This window comes from Balaenoptera physalus (genome assembly GCF_965194825.1).
Source record: "Balaenoptera physalus genome assembly, chromosome: X".
NCBI lineage: Eukaryota > Metazoa > Chordata > Mammalia > Artiodactyla > Balaenopteridae > Balaenoptera > Balaenoptera physalus.
The window spans coordinates 15,659,517-15,679,241 of NC_138903.1; the positions used below are offsets into that span (position 1 = coordinate 15,659,517).

A 19,725-nucleotide genomic window follows, 5' to 3' on the forward strand; every position below is an offset into this window, starting at 1 on the left:
GGGCATGAGATGCTACACTTCCAGCAAGCTCCCAGGTGATGCCAATGCTGCTGGCATGATGGCCTCTCCTCCCAAAGTGAGGGATCTAAGACACCAAGGCAGAAGTCCCAACACCCTTTGTGACCTACTCTCAGTAGTCACACAACTGACACTTCTGTCATTTTCTAACGGTCACACAGACCAACCACGAGTTCACTGTGGGAGAAGACTACACAAGAGTGTGAATACCAAAAGGCAAGGCTCATTGTGGGTCATCTTGGAGGCTGGTGACCACACCAAATAAGCCAAGGCGCCCTATTCCTTCTGCAAAACACAAAGACTGAGGTCCATGGCCCACTGAATGCTCACAGCCACACTCTAATACAGCATACACTTCTGCTCCCAATAGCTGGGTCCTACACTTACTAAGAGTTGATTGTGTTTGCTTCCAAAGCTGTTTATGATGATTGTTCCAGCTGTACTTGTTATTAAAATTTAGTGATTTATACAACATGTGAATTAATGAAATATGAATGCAAAAAGGAGTCGTTTCTACAGGAACAAAGTTGAAAATTTTGGAAAGATGTAATAGTAACGGGTAGCTAAAAATGCTGTTGAATTCTCTGACATAAATCATAGCAATGTTTTCTTAGGTTAGTCTCCCAAGGCTATAGAAATAAAAGCAAGAATAAACAAATGGGACATAATCAAGCGTATAAGCTTTTGCACAGCAAAGGAAACCATAAACCAAACGAACAGATAACCTACGGAATTGGAGAAAATATTTGCAAACTATGCGACCTACAAGGGCTTAACTTCCAAAATATATAGACAGCTCATACAACCCAATAACAAAAAAACAACCCAATCAAAAAATAGGCAGATGACCTAAATAGACATTTCTCCAAAGAAGACATACAGATGACCAACAGGCACATGAAAAGATGCTCAACATCACTAATTATTAGAGAAATGCAAATAAAAACTACAATGAGGTATTACTTCACACCAGTCAGAATGGCAATCATTAAAAAGTCCGCAATATTAAATACTGGAGAGTGTGTGGAGAAAAGGCAACCCTCCTACACTGTTGGTGGGAATGTAAATTGGTGCAGACACTATGGAAAACAGTATGAAGATTCCTTAAAAAACTAAAAATGGAGTTGCCATATAATCTATTGACAGCAATCCCATTCCTGGGCATATATCTGGAGAAAACCCTAATTCGAAAAGATACATGCACCCTAATGTTCATAGCAGCACTATTTATAATAGCTAAGACATGGAAGCAACCTAAATGCCCATCAACAGATGAATGGATAAAGAAGATGTGGTACGTATATCCACAATGGAATACTACTCAGCCATAAAAAGATTGAAGTAATGCCATTTGCAGCAACACGGATGGACCTAGAGATTATCATACTAAGTCAGAGAAAGACAAATACCATATGATATCTATTATATGTGGAATCTAAAATATGATACAAATGAACTTATCTATGAAACAGAAAAAGAGTCACAGACAGAAAACAAACTTACGGTTATCCAAGGGGAAAGGGGGTGGGGGAGGGACAAATTAGGAGTTTGCGATTAGCAGATACAAACAAGGCCCTACTGTACAGCACAGGGAACTATATTCAATATCCGGTAATAAACCATAATGGAAAAGAATATGAAAAAGAATATATACACACACACACACACACACACACACACACACACACACACACACACACACAGATATATATAACTGAATCACTTTGCTGTACACCAGAAACTAACACAACATGATAAATTAACTATACTTTAATTTAAAAATAGACAAAAATTACTGTTGAGTTATGTGTGTGCCAAACAACTGTAAAAGATTGAAAATCATTAAAAAATTGGGAGGATTATGTGCTGAGCTTGTTTCACAAATGTCTTACATTCTTGCTCCACTTTCAAAACTGGAAATCACAGACAGTGCATTTTAGGGACAGTTCATGAGAGAAGGAAAGCCTGTATCTCCTATCAGCAGATTTATATTCAAAGAAAATGACTTGGCTATACAACAAAAGTTTAGTGAATGAATGTATATTTACATGTTTTAAGTTAAATAAAATATCTACAGTTTGAATATACCATTTTTTCAATGATTCCCTGTTTTAACTATCTTTTTTTTTTCAATTAACCAACCAAATTCTGGTTCAGATGGATGGGTACAAAGCATCCATTATAAATGGGAAACTGCTCCTGAACTGGCACTTTTGTTTAGAAGTAGGATGAAAGAAGGATAGAGCTAGAGAGAAGGAGGGGCTAGACCATCTGGTTCTAGAAAGTTCTGAGACTGGAAGGCAATTTATCTGCAATCTCACTTACTTGCTACCAATAAGGTGGAGCCACAGCTGCCCTATTGTACACATGCCTGGGGCTTCATAATATCTTTTGGTGGCTTCTTTTCCCTCTCAGGGCCATCCTTGCCATTTATTTTAACCTGATTTCACTTGCATGCAATGCTTAGGAAGAGATATAGCTTTCTGCCTACCAAAAGCTCATGCTCCCCTTTCCGTGGTGTTGTTGCTAGGAAATGGCTACCCTGACAGGGGATACATTCTCCAGCCCCGTTTCCATCCATATGTGGCCCTGTAACCAGTTCCCATCAATGAAATATGACTGGAGGTGAGAGGCAGCACTTCTGGGCTGGGATTTTGAAGAAGTAAATGTACCTTATCCATGGTTTTTCTCCTCCTGCTGGCTGTTTGCACAGAACTGAGGCTCTGGAGGATGGTAGAGGTACAAGGTAGAAGAAGCCTGAGTCCCTGAGTAACTCACTTGCCATGGGAAAGTCACTCAGTCGCTGGCCAGGACCATTATGTGTCAAGACACTTAAATTTGGAGAGTTGTTTGTTACAGCAGCTAGTGTTATGTCACTTCAACTAACACAGGGGCTGCTCACCTGGGACTTGCCCTTCTTCATTATTCTGCCCCTCCCCTTCCTCCCACCCTAGCCTCTTACGTCTCATTGGGATTATTTTTTTTCTGGGTATGAGTTGTGGATTCTTAACCTGAGGGGTCTACACAATTATATGCAAAATGTTGTCTATAGGTGTATTTTTCTGGGAAGAGGGTCTACTGCTTTTGTGGGCTTTTCATATGGGCCTGGGAGCCCCTCAAATTATTACAAAGAGCTGCTCTAAGAGATTCACCTTCAATGTCATAGTCCTAATTTAATCCATGACCTTAATTCACCCTATGATTTAGAGATCTGAGTATCTGTGGGTAATTAATTCATGGATGCAGATTAAAGTGAAAGCAAAAGTAAAGAGCTCACACTAGATCGTGAATGCAAATGTACAAGCATATCAGGGACATCATGGAATGAATAGAATCAAATCGGTGGACTGAAGAAGCTGAATGGAAGCCCCCATCTGAGGTTTATTAAGTAGCTGTCTTTCTCCTGTTGCATAAGTGCAGCTCCAAAGCATATCTTGGTGACTTAAAAGAGCTACCATGTTCCTTTCCAACAGCCTAATTTATGGCATAGGACTAAGGAGATCCTGTTTTTTTATATACTGAGAAGCAGTTCTTCTCTAGCTCAACTCATACGTCCTGAGAGTTTAGGTCCAGCAAAACCGTGTTAATGCCAGGGCAATTAAAAATTTTGCCGGGGGGGGCGGTTCTGTAGGACTCTGCAAAGGACTGGAAATATGAGACAGTGGCTCATGCCTGTCCCAAGCATTGAAAATTACTGGGTGGAACTAAGGGTCTCCAGAGAGCTTATTATTCATATGAAGGCGTCTAGTCTCCTCTTCAGAGGCTGGGAATGACCTGAATTCTAAGCTAGGGTTGACATAGAGCTTTCCCGTTTGCTTAGTGTCTTTTAATAGAGCAGACGCGGGTGTATCATGTTCATCTTCAAGGAGTGTGGAGGACTATGGAGCCACCACACAAAGTCCCTTTTCCTCAAGAAGCAAGCACACAGGTAGGAGGTAGGAATATTCATCCAAGGTAAGCAAGTGTTAAACTTGCAGGATTCCCCCCCCACCAACCCCATGTTTTTAATTAGGGTCTACTGATATCTTCTCTTGTTGCCCAGTTTGTAGACAAGGTTTCATATCCTCTGTTCTTTGAACATTCTGGACCTTATTTTGAATCACCTGGGAGTCTGGTCTAAAATGTAGATTCCTAGGTCCTACTCCAGACCTCCTGAAATCAGCATCTCAGGAGTACAGCCCAGGAACTGCCTTTTAAACACATGCCCCAGGTGATTCTAAGTCTCACTGGTTTGCCCAGCACTGGTCCAAAGTTTCTGAGGAGTGGCAGCTCTGTAATGTCTTAGGCTGTGGCATGGCACTGTGTTCTATAGGGCCGGAGGTGGGCTAGGAGACACGTCTGGCTGCATTGGCTAGCAGTCATCTGGCTACTCCATGGTAACTGCGTGTTTGTTCAAAGTGGCTTTGGAGGCTGCAGGTCTGTGACGAGCTGTGGACACGGGTCTCTGTCCCGCAGGATGGGGTTTGTTAAGGTTGTAAAGAATAAGACCTACTTCAAGAGAAACCAAGTGAAATTTAGAAGAAGACAAGAGGGTAAAACGGATTACTATGCTGGGAAATGCTTGGCAATCCAGAACAAAAATAAGTACAATACACCCAAATACAGGATGAGTTCATGTAACCAACAGAGATATCATTTGTCAGATTGCTTATGCCTGTAGAGAAGGGGATATGACAGTCTGGGCAGCTAATGCTCATGAACTCCCAAAGTATGGCGTGAAGGTTGGCCTGACAAATTATGCTGCAGTACAGTTACTGGTCCACTGATGGCCCAAAGGCTTCTCAATCAGTTTGGCATGGACAAGATCTATGAAGGCCACGTGGAGGTACCCAGCGATGAATACAATGTGGAAAGCATTGATGGTCAACCTGGTGCCTTCACCTGCTATTTGGATGCAGGGCTTGCTAGATTTACTACTAGAAATAAAGTTTTTGGGGCCCTGAAGGACGCTGTGGATGGAGGCTTGTCTATCCCTCACAGTACCAAATGGTTCCCTGGTTATGATTCAGAAAACAAGGCATTCAACACAGAAGTACACTGGAAGCACATCATGGGTCAAAACGTTGCAGATGGGAACCCTCTTGCACTGTTGGTGGGAATGTAAATTGATACAGCCACTATGGAGAACAGTATGGAGGTTCCTTAAAAAACTAAAAATAGAACTACCATACAACCCAGCAATCCCACTACTGGGCATATAACCTGAGAAAACCATAATTCAAAAAATATAGGCACCCCAATGTTCATTGCAGCTCTATTTACAATAGCCAGGACATGGAAGCAACCTAAGTGTCCATCGACAGATGAATGGATAAAGAAGATGTGGCACATATATACAATGGAATATTACTCAGCCATAAAAGGAAACAAAATTGAGTTATTTGTAATGAGGTGGATGGACCTAGAGTCTGTCATACAGAGTGAAGTTAAGTCAGAAAGAGAAAAACAAATACCGTATGCTAACACATATATATGGAATCTAAGAAAGAAAAAAAAATGTCACGAAGAACCTAGGGGCAGGACGGGAAGAAAGACTCAGACCTACTAGAGAATGGACTTGAGGACATGGGGAGGGGGAAGGGTAAGCTGGGACAAAGTGAGAGAGTGGCATGGACATATACACACTACCAAATGTAAAATAGGTAGCTAGTGGGAAGCAGCCGCATAGCACAGGGAGATCGGCTCGGTGGTTTGTGACCACCTAGAGGGGTGGGATAGGGAGGGTGGGAGGAAGGGAGACGCAAGAGGGAGGAGATATGGGGATATATGTATATGTATAGCTGATTCACTTTGTTATAAAGCAGAAACTGACACACCATTGTAAAGCAATTATACTCCAATAAAGATGTTAAAAAAAGTTGCAGATGATATGCATTACCTAATTGAAGAAGATGAAGATGCTCATAAGAAACAATTTTCTTAATACATAAAGAACAAAACTCCAGCCATGATGGAGGAGATGTATAAGAAAGCTCATGCTGCTATATGAGAGAATCCAGTCTATGATAAGAAGCCTAAGAAAGAAGTTAAAAAGAGGAAGAGGAACCATCCCAAAATGTCTCTTGCCCAGAACAAAGATCAGGTAGCTCAGAAGAGGGCAAGCTTCCTCAGAGCTCAGGAAAGGGCAGCTGAGAGCTAGTAAACCAAACCACACTTTTCTATGAAGATTTTTTCAGATAAAGACAGTAATAAACGTATTGACCAAGCAGCTCCCCCAAAAAAAGTGGCTTTGGAGGAAGTTAATTATGGGGATACTAAAGGCTACCCCCCAACCATGCCATGTAATGGTATTACCCTACTGCCCACCCCCCTACAAGCTAGAAAAGATGCTGAAGCCCAAGGGATAATGTGATTTGTACTTTGAATGAGACACAAAGATAACTTTTTAAAAATTCAGGCTCCTGACACGTGCACCTCAACACCCCATATGAAAACGCAATGCATTTCCATTAAACCTCAGTGTCTAGCATGCCCCCTTTCCTCTCTCAACTCAGGATTGAAGAATCTCTGGAGGGTGAGCCTGGATGCCCTCCCTGTGGTTATAAGCACCTGTAACAGACCCTCTTGGCACCTCCACACAACCTCCTCCTCCCTCTACACACCCAAGGCTGCTTGCTGCAAACTTCTGTAACTATCTATGAGAACACACATAGCTGGTGCTCAGGGCAAGACAGAAGTGCTGGAGAGTTAGTCCCCCTGAGAGCAGCCCTCAAACAATGACAGATGGGGAGTTGGTGGAGGAATACCCCAGCTTCCTCATCCCACTGGTGGGATAACTCTGGAACGTGTTCAACACTCTCCCCAAAAGGTCCCTGCTGGGGTTGATCTCCAAGAGCCCATGATGGGCACTTGCTTATTATCACATGCAGCTGTGGCTCCCTTCCCTTCTCTTCTCACTCCTCCACTTTCCAACCAGTGTTTCCTGGGACCTCCTTCCAAATAACCAACTTGCATTTGAGTTTTTGTCTGAGGGCACCCCTCGGGATGTAAAAGACACAAAGGTGATCTAACAGCTCTGAATGGACCCTGGCGCTGTAAGAGACAAGTGTGGAGGCCAGCAAACCCCTGTATCTGTAGCATTTTGGCGTGATGGTCTAAATCATCTGACTGATTTCTGCTCCCTTTTTGCTGACCTCTGTACAAAATCTGTGGATGATGAGTAACCTTGATAGTCCGTTTCCATTGCTCCTCCTAAATAATGAGCCTTTTGCTACCTAGAGTGACAGGAGCAGAGCAACACCAGTCCCGGTGTGCCCTGTTGCAGACTGAGCCTTCTGTGTTCTACGTCAGGAGGTCCAGATCCAAGCACAATTTGGGGTCTCGCGAGGTTGCTGATCCACATCACGGGGAACCCTGGGGGGACAGGACATCCCACATTTGTGCATTCATTTAACAAATGTATATGGAGCACTTACTGCTAGTTGGAGTCTGGGGAATATGGAAGGAATGTGCGTTAAGTTAAGTCTGGCCAGGCTGTTGCTAGATAGAACTCTGCCAGCCCCTGCCCCGAGGGGCCTGTCCGCACGGAAGATCCCATCTCGTCCAGCCTAGGTGAAGCCAGAGCCTGCGGAGTGCCCTCCCTGCATTTAGCTCGGGCCTCTCTGCTTCGCCCCCCACGCTGGGAGCAGCGTTATCCTTCTGAAATACAAAACTGCGTATCACTCCCCTGCTCAATAATCGTCAGTAGCTCCACTATGCCTATGAAACAAAGGACAAACTTCTGATTATATATGCAGCCAAGCGCTCTCAAGTCTGGTTCCAAACCATCCTTCTAACCTCCTTTTCCACCACCTCCTCCCCTTCCCAGCAGGTAGCTTGTACTCCCCCAAACACTCTATGTTCTTTCAGACTGCTGTCCTCTTTTGCACATGCTGTTCCTTAGGCCTGAATTTCACTTATCCCTTTAGCCAACCCCCAGTCATTGTCGAGCACCCACTTAGAATGTCACCTCTTCCATGAAGACTTGCTCGCCCCTCCCTCTACCTCCAACAGCACCAACAGCCGCGTCTGCTGCGTACCTTGCTATTGGCACACGCGCGGCAAATTCAATACTGAGCACGCTATGCTGCCATTGTTTCTGAGTCTGGCTTCTCCCAGAAGACTGTGAGCGCATAGAAAGCAGGGATGTTGCCATTTTGTTCATCTTTGTACCCTACTTGTGGGCTTAAGAGAATGCCTGGCACACTGTACATCTGTAAGAAATGCTTGTGAACGCCCGCCCGGGCCTCAGAAAGCCCAAAGGAGATTTAACCCTTTCTCTCCGGTAATTGGTACCATTCCTGGTGTAAGATATGTTCCACACACCTGGATGGGAATGTTCGCTTGTGCTGTCCTCTCAACTGCTTCTGTTTTGGGCCCCCAGCAGTTCTCTCCAGTGATTTATAGCTGAGCTCTGGAGGTTGCCCCAGGATTTGAGGTCACCAGGGTGCTCTGAGGTGCCCGATGCCAAAGCTGAGCAGGTGGACTTTTATTGCCCCAAGGGTGCATTGTGCGGCTCCCTGGCATGAGCAGGCAGAAAGCTGATGACATCGCAGCCCCTTGCAGACATCCACAGGGAGCCCTCAACTCTGAGCGGTGACAAGGAGAATCAAGCGGGGAAGGAATCAGATCGAGGTGCATTATGCCTGGAGGCGTTGAACCATCATTCACAGGTGGAGGGAAATGTCTCAGAAGGGACAAGCCAAGGAGTTATCTGTTGGTATTCAGGGAAGAGAGGTGTGTATGCAGTAACCTCACAGGTACTCAAGTGAGGCCAGCAGCCACTTACTTCTCCCAGAGGGCTGGTGGCAGTGCCGGCCTGGACAACCTTTGATCATCCTCAAACTAGAAAATAATTAACCAAACCTCTTCACTCGGCATAGAGTCCACTTCTTTAAGGTACAGACCAGAATGTTCCATTCTTGAGAGATCTGGACTTTATAAGTGCTTACTACAAACTGGACCAGGCAAGATGTTATGTACTTTCTGTGCATCAACTCACTGAACTCCCATAATGAACCCTGGTTGGTAGTTTCATAATTATCCCCCATTTCACAGATGAGAAATCAGAGGCTCAGTGAAGTTAAGTAACTTGGCCATACTCACACCATCAGTAAGCAGCAGAACTGGGATTATTACCAGTTCTATCGGACCCCATGATCTGTGCTTGGAACTTCTACATGATGCCACCCTGAGTACCATGCCTTCCCTGATGTTCAGAGATAGGGGCCCTGGCCCCTGGCACTTGGCCACTAACTAGCTGTGTTGCCCTGGAAAAGGCACCCAATTTTCTGGATCTCAATAATTGTGTGTGAGTTGGACCAGCCGATCTGTAGACCTCCTTCAGATTTAGCATTCTATGAGTCTATGGTGGAATCATATTTTCTTTCATGCATGGTTATCAAGGGTGGGTATCTGGGGCCTAAAATCGACTGGTAGAATATGAAATTGATTAATTGCCAATTAAGTAGTTGGCATATTTCTGAATCATGGTATAAGAAGGGCTTTCATTGTCATTTTTAGGCTGTTGCATTGATAAACTTGTTTTTTTTTACTCTTAAAAATTATGCTTTATTACAGTGCTCTAATATATAAAACATTGTGGGTTTTCGCACCCAGAAAATCAAATAGATCAATAGATCAGAATAAAGTATCCAGAACATGTATGTGAGCACTTGATTTATGATAAATGATTCACAACAGAGCAGTGGGAAAAGGATAGTCTTTGCAAAGAATGGTGCTGGATAAATGGGATAGCCATATGTAAACCATAATGTGTCTTTGCCCCTTATATACCATGTACAAATACCAATGCCAACTGGATCAACTGGGTTACAGATCTAAAACTGAAAAATAAAGTCAGAACTTGATAAAACTTGAAGGGTCAGATTTTTAGTCCCTTTGACACATTCTGGTTCTCAAGTGTTAAGCCCCTTGGGTGGGTCTGCCCATATCAGGCTGTCAACTTCCTGAAGACAGTAACTCTCTTTAAAATGCTGTTTGTGATAGCTAGTGGGAACCTGCTGTATAGCACAGGGAGCTCAGCTCGGTGCTCTGTGGTGACCTAGATGGTTTCTTATTTCAACAATAAAATAAATCACGGTATGTAAAAGAGCTGTAGAGTGGAAAATAAGGTCAATGGTATTATGACACTATTGCTCTTAAGGAGCATTCTATGGTCATTAATTCTTCCTCAACCCCATATAGTCTCCTATTTTGGGATTTGTTCCATGGTTTCCAACAGGACATTTTATTTTATTTTTTTTGAATTTTATTATTTTTTTTAAACAGCAGGTTCCTATAACTTATCCATTTTATACATATTAGTGTATATATGTCAATCCCAATCTCCCAATTCATCACACCACCACTCCCCTCACCACCACTTTCTCCCCTTGGTGTCCATACATTTGTTCTCTGCATCTGTGTCTCAATTTCTGCCCTGCAAACCGGTTCATCTGTACCATTTTTCTAGGTTCCACATATATGCGTTAATATACGGTATTTGTTTTTTTCTTTCTGACTTACTTCACTCTGTATGACAGTCTGTAGATCCATCCACGTCTCTACAAATGAACCAATTTCATTTCTCTTTAAGGCTGAGTAATATTCCATTGTATATATGTACCACACCTTCTTTATCCATTCATCTGTCGATGGGCATTTAGGCTGCTTCCATGTCCAGGCTACTGTAAATAGTGCTGCAATGAACATTGGGGTGCATGTGTCTTTTTGAATTACGGTTTTCTCTGGGTATATGCCCAGTAGTGGGATTGCTGGGTCATATGGTAATTCTATTTTTAGTTTTTTAAGGAACCTCCATACTGTTCTCCATAGTGGCTGTATCAATTTACATTCCCACCAACAGTGCAAGAGGGTTCCCTTTTCTCCACACCCTCTCCAGCATTTGTTGTTTGTAGATTTTCTGATGATGCCCATTCTAACTAGTGTGAGGTGATACCTCATTGTAGTTTTGATTGGCATTTCTCTAAAAATTAGTGATGTTGAGCAGCTTTTCATGTGCTTCTTGGCCATCTGTATGTCTTCTTTGGAGAAATGTCTATTTAGGTCTTCTGCCCATTTTTGGATTGGGCTGTTTGTTTTTTTAATATTGAGCTGCATGAGCTGTTCATATATTTTGGAGATTGTTTGTCCATTGATTCGTTTGCAAATATTTTCTCCCATTCTGAGGGCTGTCTTTTTGTCTTGTTTGTAGTTTCCTTTGCTGTGCAAAAACTTTTAAGTTTCATTAGATCCTATTTGTTTATTTTTGTTTTTATTTCCATTACTCTAGGAGGTGGATCAAAAAACATCTTGCTGTGATTTATGTCAAAGAGTGTTCTTCCTATGTTTTTCTCTAAGAGTTTTATAGTGTCTGGTCTTACATTTAGGTCTCTAATCCATTTTGAGTTTATTTTTGTGGATGGTGTTAGGGAGTGTTCTAATTTCATTCTTTTACATGTAGCTGTCTAGTTTTCCCAGCACCACTTATTGAAGAGGCTGTCTTTTCTCCATTGTATATCCTTGCCTCCTTTGTCATAGATTAGTTGACCATAGGTGCGTGGGTTTATCTCTGGGCTTTCTATCCTGTTCCATTGATCTATATTTCTGTTTTTGTGCCAGTACCATATTATCTTGATTACTGTAGCTTTGTAGTATAGTCTGAAGTCAGGGAGTCTGAGTCCTCCAGCTCCAATTTTTTCCCTCAAGACTGCTTTGGCTATTCGGGGTCTGTTGTGTCTCCATACAAATTTTAAGATTTTTTGTTCTAGTTCTGTAAAAAATGCCATTGGTAATTTGATAGGGATTCCTTTGAATCTGTAGATGGCTTTGAGTAGTATAGCTATTTTCACAATGTTGATTCTTCCAATCCAAGAATATGGTATATCTCTCCATCTGTTGGTATCACCTTTAATTTCTTTCATCAGTGTCTTACAGTTTTCTGCATACAGGTCTTTTGTCTCCCTAGGTAGGTTTATTCCTAGGTATTTTATTCTTTTTGTTGCAATGGTAAATGGGAGTGTTTCCTTAATTTCTCTTTCAGACTTTTCATCATTAGTGTATAGGAATGCAAGAGATTTCTGTGCATTAATTTTGTATCCTGCAACTTTACCAAATTCATTGATTAGCTCTAGTAGTTTTCTGGTGGCATCTTTAGGATTCTCTATGTGTAGTATCATGTCATCTGCAGACAGTGACAGTTTTACTTCTTCTTTTCCAATTTCTATTCCTTTTATTTCTTTTTCTTCTCTGATTGCCGTGGCTAGGACCTCCAAAACTATGTTGAATAACAGTGGTGAGAGTGGACATCCTTGTCTTGTTACTGACCGTAGAGGAAATGCTTTCAGTTTTTCACCATTGAGAATGATGTTTGCTGTGGGTTTGTCGTATATGGCCTTTATTATGTTGAGATAGGTTCCCTCTATGCCCACTTTCTGGAGAGTTTTTATCATAAATGGGTGCTGAATTTTGTCAGAAGGTTTTTGTGCATCTATTGAGATGATCATATGGCTTTTATTCTTCAATTTGTTAATATGGTGTATTGATTGATTTGCATATATTGAAGAATCCTTGCATCCCTGGGATAAATCCCACTTGATCATGGTGTATGATCCTTTTAATGTGTTGTTGGATTCTGTTTGCTAGTATTTTGTTGAGGATTTTTGCATCTATATTCATCAGTGATATTGGTCTGCAGTTTTATTTTTTTGTAGTATCTTTGTCTGGTTTTGGTGTCAGGGTGATGGTGGCCTCACAGAATGAGTTTGGGAGTGTTCCTTCCTCTGCAATTTTTTGGAAGAGTTTGAGAAGGATGGGTGTTAGCTCTTCTCTAAATGTTTGACAGAATTCACCTTTGAAGCCATCTGGTCCTGGACTTTTGTTTGTTGGAAGATTTTTAATCACAGTTTCAATTTCATTACTTGTGATTGGTCTGTTCATATTTTCTATTTCTTCCTGGTTCAGTCTTGGAAGGTTATACCTTTCTAAGAATTTGTCCATTTCTTCCAGGTTGTCCATTTTATTGGCATAGAGTTGCTTGTAGCAGTCTCTTAGGATTCTTTGTATTTCTGCGGTGTCTGTTGTAACTTCTCCTTTTTCATATCTAATTTTATTGATTTGAGTCCTCTCCTTCTTTTTCTTGATGAGTTTGGCTAATGGTTTATCAATTTTGTTTACCTTCTCAAAGAACCAGCTTTTAGTTTTATTGATCTCTACTATGGTTTTCTTTGTTTCTATTTCATTTATCTCTGCTCTGATCTTTATGATATCTTTCCTTCTACTAACTTTGGGTTTTGTTTGTTCTTCTTTTTCTAGTTCTTTTAGGTGTAAGGTTAGATTGTTTATTTGAGATGTTTGTTGTTTCTTGAGGTAGGTTGTATAGCTATAAACTTCCCTCTTAGAACTGCTTTTGCTGCATACCATAGATTTGGATCGTTGTGTTTTCACTGTCTTTTGTCTCTAGGTATTTTTTGATTTCCTCTTTGATTTCTTCAGTGATCTCTTGGTTATTTAGTAATGCAGTGTTTAGCCTCCATGTGTTTGTATTTTTTACAGATCTTTTCCTGTAATTGATATCTAGTCTCATAGCGTTGTGGTTTGAAAAGATACTTGATAGGATTTCAATTTTCTTAAATTTACCAAGACTTGATTTGTGACCCCAGATATGATCTATCTGGAGAATGTTCCATGAGCACTTGAGAAGAAAGTGTATTCTGTTGTTTTTGGATGGAATGTCCTATAAATATCAGTTAAATCTATCTTGCTTAATGTATCATTTAAAGCTTGTGTTTCCTTATTTATTTTCATTTTGGATGATCTGTCCATTGGTGACAGTGGGGTGTTAAAGGCCCCTACTATGATTGTGTTACTGTGGATTTCCTCTTTTATAGCTGTTAGCAGGTGCGTTATGTATTGAGTTGCTCCTATGTTGGGCACATAAATATTTACAATTGTTATATCTTCTTCTTGGATTGATCCCTTGATCATTATGTAGTGTCTTTCTTTGCCTCTTGTAATAGTCTTTATTTTAAAGTCTATTTTATCTGATATGAGTACTGCTGCTCCTGCTTTCTTTTGATTTCCATTTGCATGGAGTATCTTTTCCCATCCCCTCACTTTCAGTCTGTATGTGTCTCTAGGTCTGAAGTGGGTCTCTTGTAGACAGCATATATATGGGTCTTGTTTTTGTATCCATTCAGCGAGCCTGTGTCTTTTGGTTGGAGCATTTAATCCATTCATGTTTAAGGTAATTATGGATATGTATGATCCTATGACCATTTTCTTAATTGTTTTGGGGTTTTTTTGTAGCTCCTTTTCTTCTCTTGTGTTTCCCACTTAGAGAAGTTCCTTTAGCATTTGTTGCAGAGCTGGTTTGGTGGTGCTGAAATCTCTTAGCTTTTGCTTGTCTATAAAGCTTTTGATTTCTCCATCGAATCTGAATGATCTCCTTGCAGGGTAGAGTAATCTTGGTTGTAGGTTCTTACCTTTCATCACTTTAAGTATATCATGCCATTCTCTTCTGGCTTGTAGAGTTTCTGCTGAGAAATCAGCTGTTAAGCTTATGGGAGTTCCCTTGTATGTTATTTGTCATTTCATCACTCCAGCCAACGTCCCAGTTTTAGCTCTGAGTGGACCAATTTGGGTCTTGTGTTCATCCCTGAACCAATCACTGTGGCTTCAGGAATGAAACAGTTTGATTTTCCAGGCTTCATACATGTGTCCTCCACCTTGATCTCAAGGGGGTAAAGCCAGCCCCAAACAAACTATATGGACTAAGACTGAGATGCTATTCCCAGTGGAAGAGAAAGTAGACTGGCAGGGACAAATTGCAAACTTCCACTAAAACTAGACATAAGATAGGGGTGCCCAGAAAGTCTAGAGCACCTTCCTTAAAAGGGTGGTAAATATGGAATCCCCATCTTACCTAAAGCTTTTTCTTCTATCACACACCACAGATCTCTTTCTAGCTCTAAGGCAGTGATTTTCAAAACTTTTAACCTCTTCCTCCAGCAAAAAATAAAACTTTTATTAAGAAGTAGTCTAGGGCTTCCCTGGTGGCGCAGTGGTTGAGAATCTGCATGCTAATGCAGGGGACACAGGTTCGAGCCCTGGTCTGGGAAGATCCGACATGCCGCGGAGCACCTGGGCCCGTGAGCCACAATTAGTGAGCCTGCGCGTCTGGAGCCTGTGCTCCGCAGCAAGAGAGGCCGCGATAGTGAGAGGCCCGCGCACTGCGATGAAGAGTGGGCCCCACTTGCCGCAACTAGAGAAAGCCCTCGCACAGAAATGAAGACCCAACACAGCCATAAATAAATAAATAAATAAATAACAAAAGTGATTGTTTAAAAAAAAAAAGCAGTCTATATATGAACTGAAACAAACGTTTCAACAAACCAATTTACTTTTTACTAACTGCAGTGTACTCTGATAGTTTCTATTCTATTGTATTCCATTCCATTCTATTCTAATTTATTCCATTATATTCCTTCCTTTCCACTCCATTCCATTTCATTCTGTTATTTTTATTAGTCAGGACAATGCTTGCTAGGCTCTGAAGCCCTAAATCTCAATGGCTTAACAAAATAAAAGTTTATTTCTTGCTCATGTCCTAGCCCAATGCAGATTAGGCAGCTCTACTTAGTGGCTTCCTTCCCCCTCCAGGGATCAAGGCTCTTTCCATATTATGATGCCACCATCTTTAACACAGGATTGTGGTAGAAAGGAGTGAGAGGGGGAGAGAGACAGAGACAGAGACACACACACACACACACACACACAGAGTCATCCAGGGGATTTCATGGCTTATCTCACTTTTGTCTACACTCCACGGCCATAGTTACAAGGCTCCAACCTAACTGTAAGGGCCACAGAGAAACATAGTCTGAGCACCCAAGGAAGAGCAAGTGGGATTGATGAGCACCCAGACAGTATATGCCACACTCTTCTATTTAGTTTGCTAAGAAAGAGGAAATGCTGGTTCTGTCTGACCCACTCCATGGGAGTCAGGACTCTGTAATGGTTGCAAAGCCTTAATTGGAAAAACCTTGCCCTAGCAGCCTGCATTAATGTTTTTCCTCCTTGTGGACTGAACCTTTCTCACTTCTGCCTTTCTAGTCTCATTCCAAGCCACCTGACTTCTTCGTCCCTGATGAGGAGACCCTGACCACCTTTCCGACCACCTTCCTCCCCATCCCCACCTCCAAATCTGTCCCCGACTTTGCCTGAGAACCGTCTGCCTCACATCCCAGACTCCTTGAAGGAGTCTGTGGCTGCTGTAGCAGCCATGGCTCCTGTCCCCTGCCTCAAGCTGTCCTCCATCTCTCTCCACCCATCTGTCTACTTTCTTACCCTGGCCAGCCCTGGGACCTGTGGTGAGCAGGCTTTTCTTCCATTTCCTGTCCTGAGATAGTAAATGAGACCAGGTTCTGCGGGGCAGCTAATGGTCTCTGGAACTCTGGGGCTCTGCCTAGGTCAGGACTGAAGTAATTGAGCCAGCCAGGCATGTAATAAGATAGCTCTCCCTGCTCCCTCCCCCAGCGCCCCCCACTACTGCGGTGAGTGGCCACGGAATCTGATTCTAGCAGCATCTTTATCTCCGCAATAGGCCTCAGGGTTCATTATCTAAAAAGCATTGGCTGTTAGCGAAGTAGCAATTCCATTACCATAGAGGAGAGCTGTCCCTTTAAAACCAAGCATCGGGGTGGAGGCCAGGCTCTTGGGTTCCCCAATTATAAGGCTCTCTGGTTCTGGAAGAATTGCAGGCTTACTGCTGCTCAAGTTGAAAACAATTTTAGTCAATGTTTAAATGGTGCTTACTGTGTGCTAGACACGGTTCCAGGTGCTTTACAGTATTAACTCAGTTAAGCCTCTCACAAATTCTACAGATGAGAAAACTGAAGCTCAGAGAGGGCAAGGATATGCCCAATGTCACACAGCTAAAAAAGAGTAGAGCCAAGATTCAACTTAGGCAACCTGTTTCCAGAAACTGCCTTCTCAACCACTAGGTTATACTCTTCCCATGAGAATGATTTTTATTTGTATATAATATTTATATGCTGCTTACAGTTCTTGAAATGCTTTCACATACTTTACTGACCCTCACAAGAACCCTGTGATCTAGACAGTATGATGAGAAGGAGGCTCCTACTTTACCATGGAGAAAATTGATATGCTTTAGAGCTAGCTTGAACCATCTTCCAAGGGCCAACTGTTAAATTTTCAGGAATTTTGAAAGCCCGTTATAAATGATGGTCATTATTTAAAATGAAATTATAGAAATTTACAATTAGATAAATTATATTCAAACAAAGGTAATAAATACTCAAAACTCATCACTTCCTAATCCATTTACGACATTTTACTCTTATCCTGGCACTTGAGCTTACCTGTATCTCTCCTACATGTGTAGGGGGGAAAGCACGTATCATAGGGTGCCACCCAGCAACTCTTCCCAACTCCACATCGAGTGACATCACAGTGGTAGCTTGAAGTCAGCCACAGTGGTAGTATTTACACTAGGGAAATCAGCAAATTCTATAAACGAGTCCCTTCTCTGCCCTTCTTCCCCGAAGGGAGATGGTTGTTAAATATTTACCAGAGATGGGCTTCCCTGGTGGTGCAGTGGTTGAGAATCTGCCTGCCAAGGCAGGGGACACGGGTTCGAGCCCTGGTCTGGGAAGATCCCACATGCCACGGAGCAACTAAGCCCTTGAGCCACAACTGCTGAGCCTGTGCGTCTGGAGCCTGTGCTCCGCAACAAGAGAGGCCGCGATAGTGAGAGGCCCGCGCACCGCGATGAAGAGTGGCCCCCGCTCGCCGCAACTAGAGAAAGCCCTCGCTCAGAAACGAAGACCCAACACAGCCAAAAATAAATAAATAATAAAAAATAAATAAAAAAAAAATTTACCAGAGCATCCCTATTCCCATGAGTCTGACCATCTCTGCTCCATGAATGTCTCAGGTGTGTGCTTAATGTGACTTATTTTCCTGTCCTTCTCTGGAGATACTATTGTATCTCCAAGGCCTAACATGGTCTCCTTCCTCTCAAGTTCCTTATCAAGACCTCAGTCCAGTCTCCTGCGTATCTCTCTGCCCTTTCTCTTCTTGACTCCCACTTCCCAGAAGGACCTTCCCAAGCAGCCCACAGCTGCCCACACTTGGCCTGAGTCCTCTGATATCCAGCCAACCCCGTGGCCCTCATTCCTGCCAGGGCCAAGCTCTACGTTCATTACAACTTCCAGGCACAAACACCCACTCACCCTCCTGTTTTCCTTCTCAGGCGCTGGAGTCAGTGAGGCCCGAAAATGTTCCTGCCTGAAAATGTTCTCTCCCACGATCCGCCTAAGCCGGGTGGGCCAGGGATGGTTAGCTTCTCTGTGTGTGTTCACTGGGAGCCCGCTGCAGATCAAAGAATGGTCCTTCCCTAGTCTTAATGCAGAACACCCCTAACCATGCCAAACGCTCCTGCTTGGCAGCCTGGGCCCTGACTTATGGGCATTCATGGGGGCAGGGATGTTAGTGAACCAACTGACACCTAATAAGCATGAAATATGCTTATGTATCTTCATTCTCTATGAAATGCAGTTAGATTTTTTTTTCAATTAAGGATTCCCTTTCATTCACTAGTTCCTTTGCAGCCCCGTGGACTTGTGAGAATTCTAGAACATTATCATAATATATGAATATAGGTAGGGCTCATTACATGCCAGGCACTGTCATAACTGCTTGAATGATCCGAAGAGGTAGGTACGATTATGACCTCCATTTGAAAGATGAGAAAAATGAGGCACAGAGAGGTTAAGTGACTTGCCCAAGGTCACACAGCTTATAAAGGCAAAGCCAGTTCTTGAACCCAAGTGGTCTGGCTTGAAAGTATATGCTTTTAATGGCTATGCTGAAGTGATCTTAAATCTACCTGGTGGTTCTCCCTCTAGGCTTTGACAGCATTCTGTTTATACTGGGGTTAAGAACTTACCGCATTTTATTGTTATTATCTGTCTACAAGTTTGTCTACACCCACTCTGGTTCTTCACCTTAAACCCCTTGAGGAAAGGAATCATGTCTTACTTTTATTTTTGTCCAGGATTCAGGGCAGAGTCTAGTATGTGTTAAGTGCTCACCAAATGTTAGTTAAAATGAACGATCCTCCTTGCTTTCAAGATGAGGAAACTCATCACTCTCAACTGAGACCCAGAGATCTGATAAAGAAGATGACAGAGGCCAGGCAAGAACCCAGGTCACCTGGCCCCCAGTCTGGCACTTGTTCTGCCCTGCTTCTCTGTTCCTGTTAGCTTGGGGGGTTGGGGACCAGGTTATGGGGACCTAGAGCAGGCTAGCACTGCCCACCCACCATACTGGAACACTGGTCCATGGCTCCTCCCAGAAAGAGTGTGCATGTCCCAAACCCACCCCCAGGACAGACAGAAAAGATGAATGACCATTGCTGTGCTGATCACTCCCTGCTGGCACAGGTGGACACAGCTAGCACTGGAAGCCAGCCTCCAGCCTCATCTGATAAGATATACAGATGCCCAGAGGACCGAAGATTTAAGAATGAAATCCAGAGTCTCATCATTCACTTTATGTGCATCAGGACTATTCTAACCCAAATCTTGTCAAGGAAAAGGCAGAGAGATCCCGCCACCACTACTAACACACACACACACACACACACACACACACACACACACACACAAACACACACACACACACACAAACACACACACACAC

General features: G+C 42.7%; 1 protein-coding gene and 1 pseudogene across 5 annotated transcripts in view; one reads left to right on the top strand and one right to left on the bottom strand.

The window, feature by feature from the left end:
* RAI2 (retinoic acid induced 2) overlaps window positions 1-19,725 on the bottom strand; it is a 392,985-nt gene that overhangs the window by 163,584 nt on the left and 209,676 nt on the right. The window lies entirely within an intron of this gene.
* On the top strand, window positions 1,709-11,796 carry LOC309652948 (large ribosomal subunit protein uL18 pseudogene; annotated as a pseudogene). The gene has a single exon. The product of its transcript is annotated as a large ribosomal subunit protein uL18 pseudogene (transcript).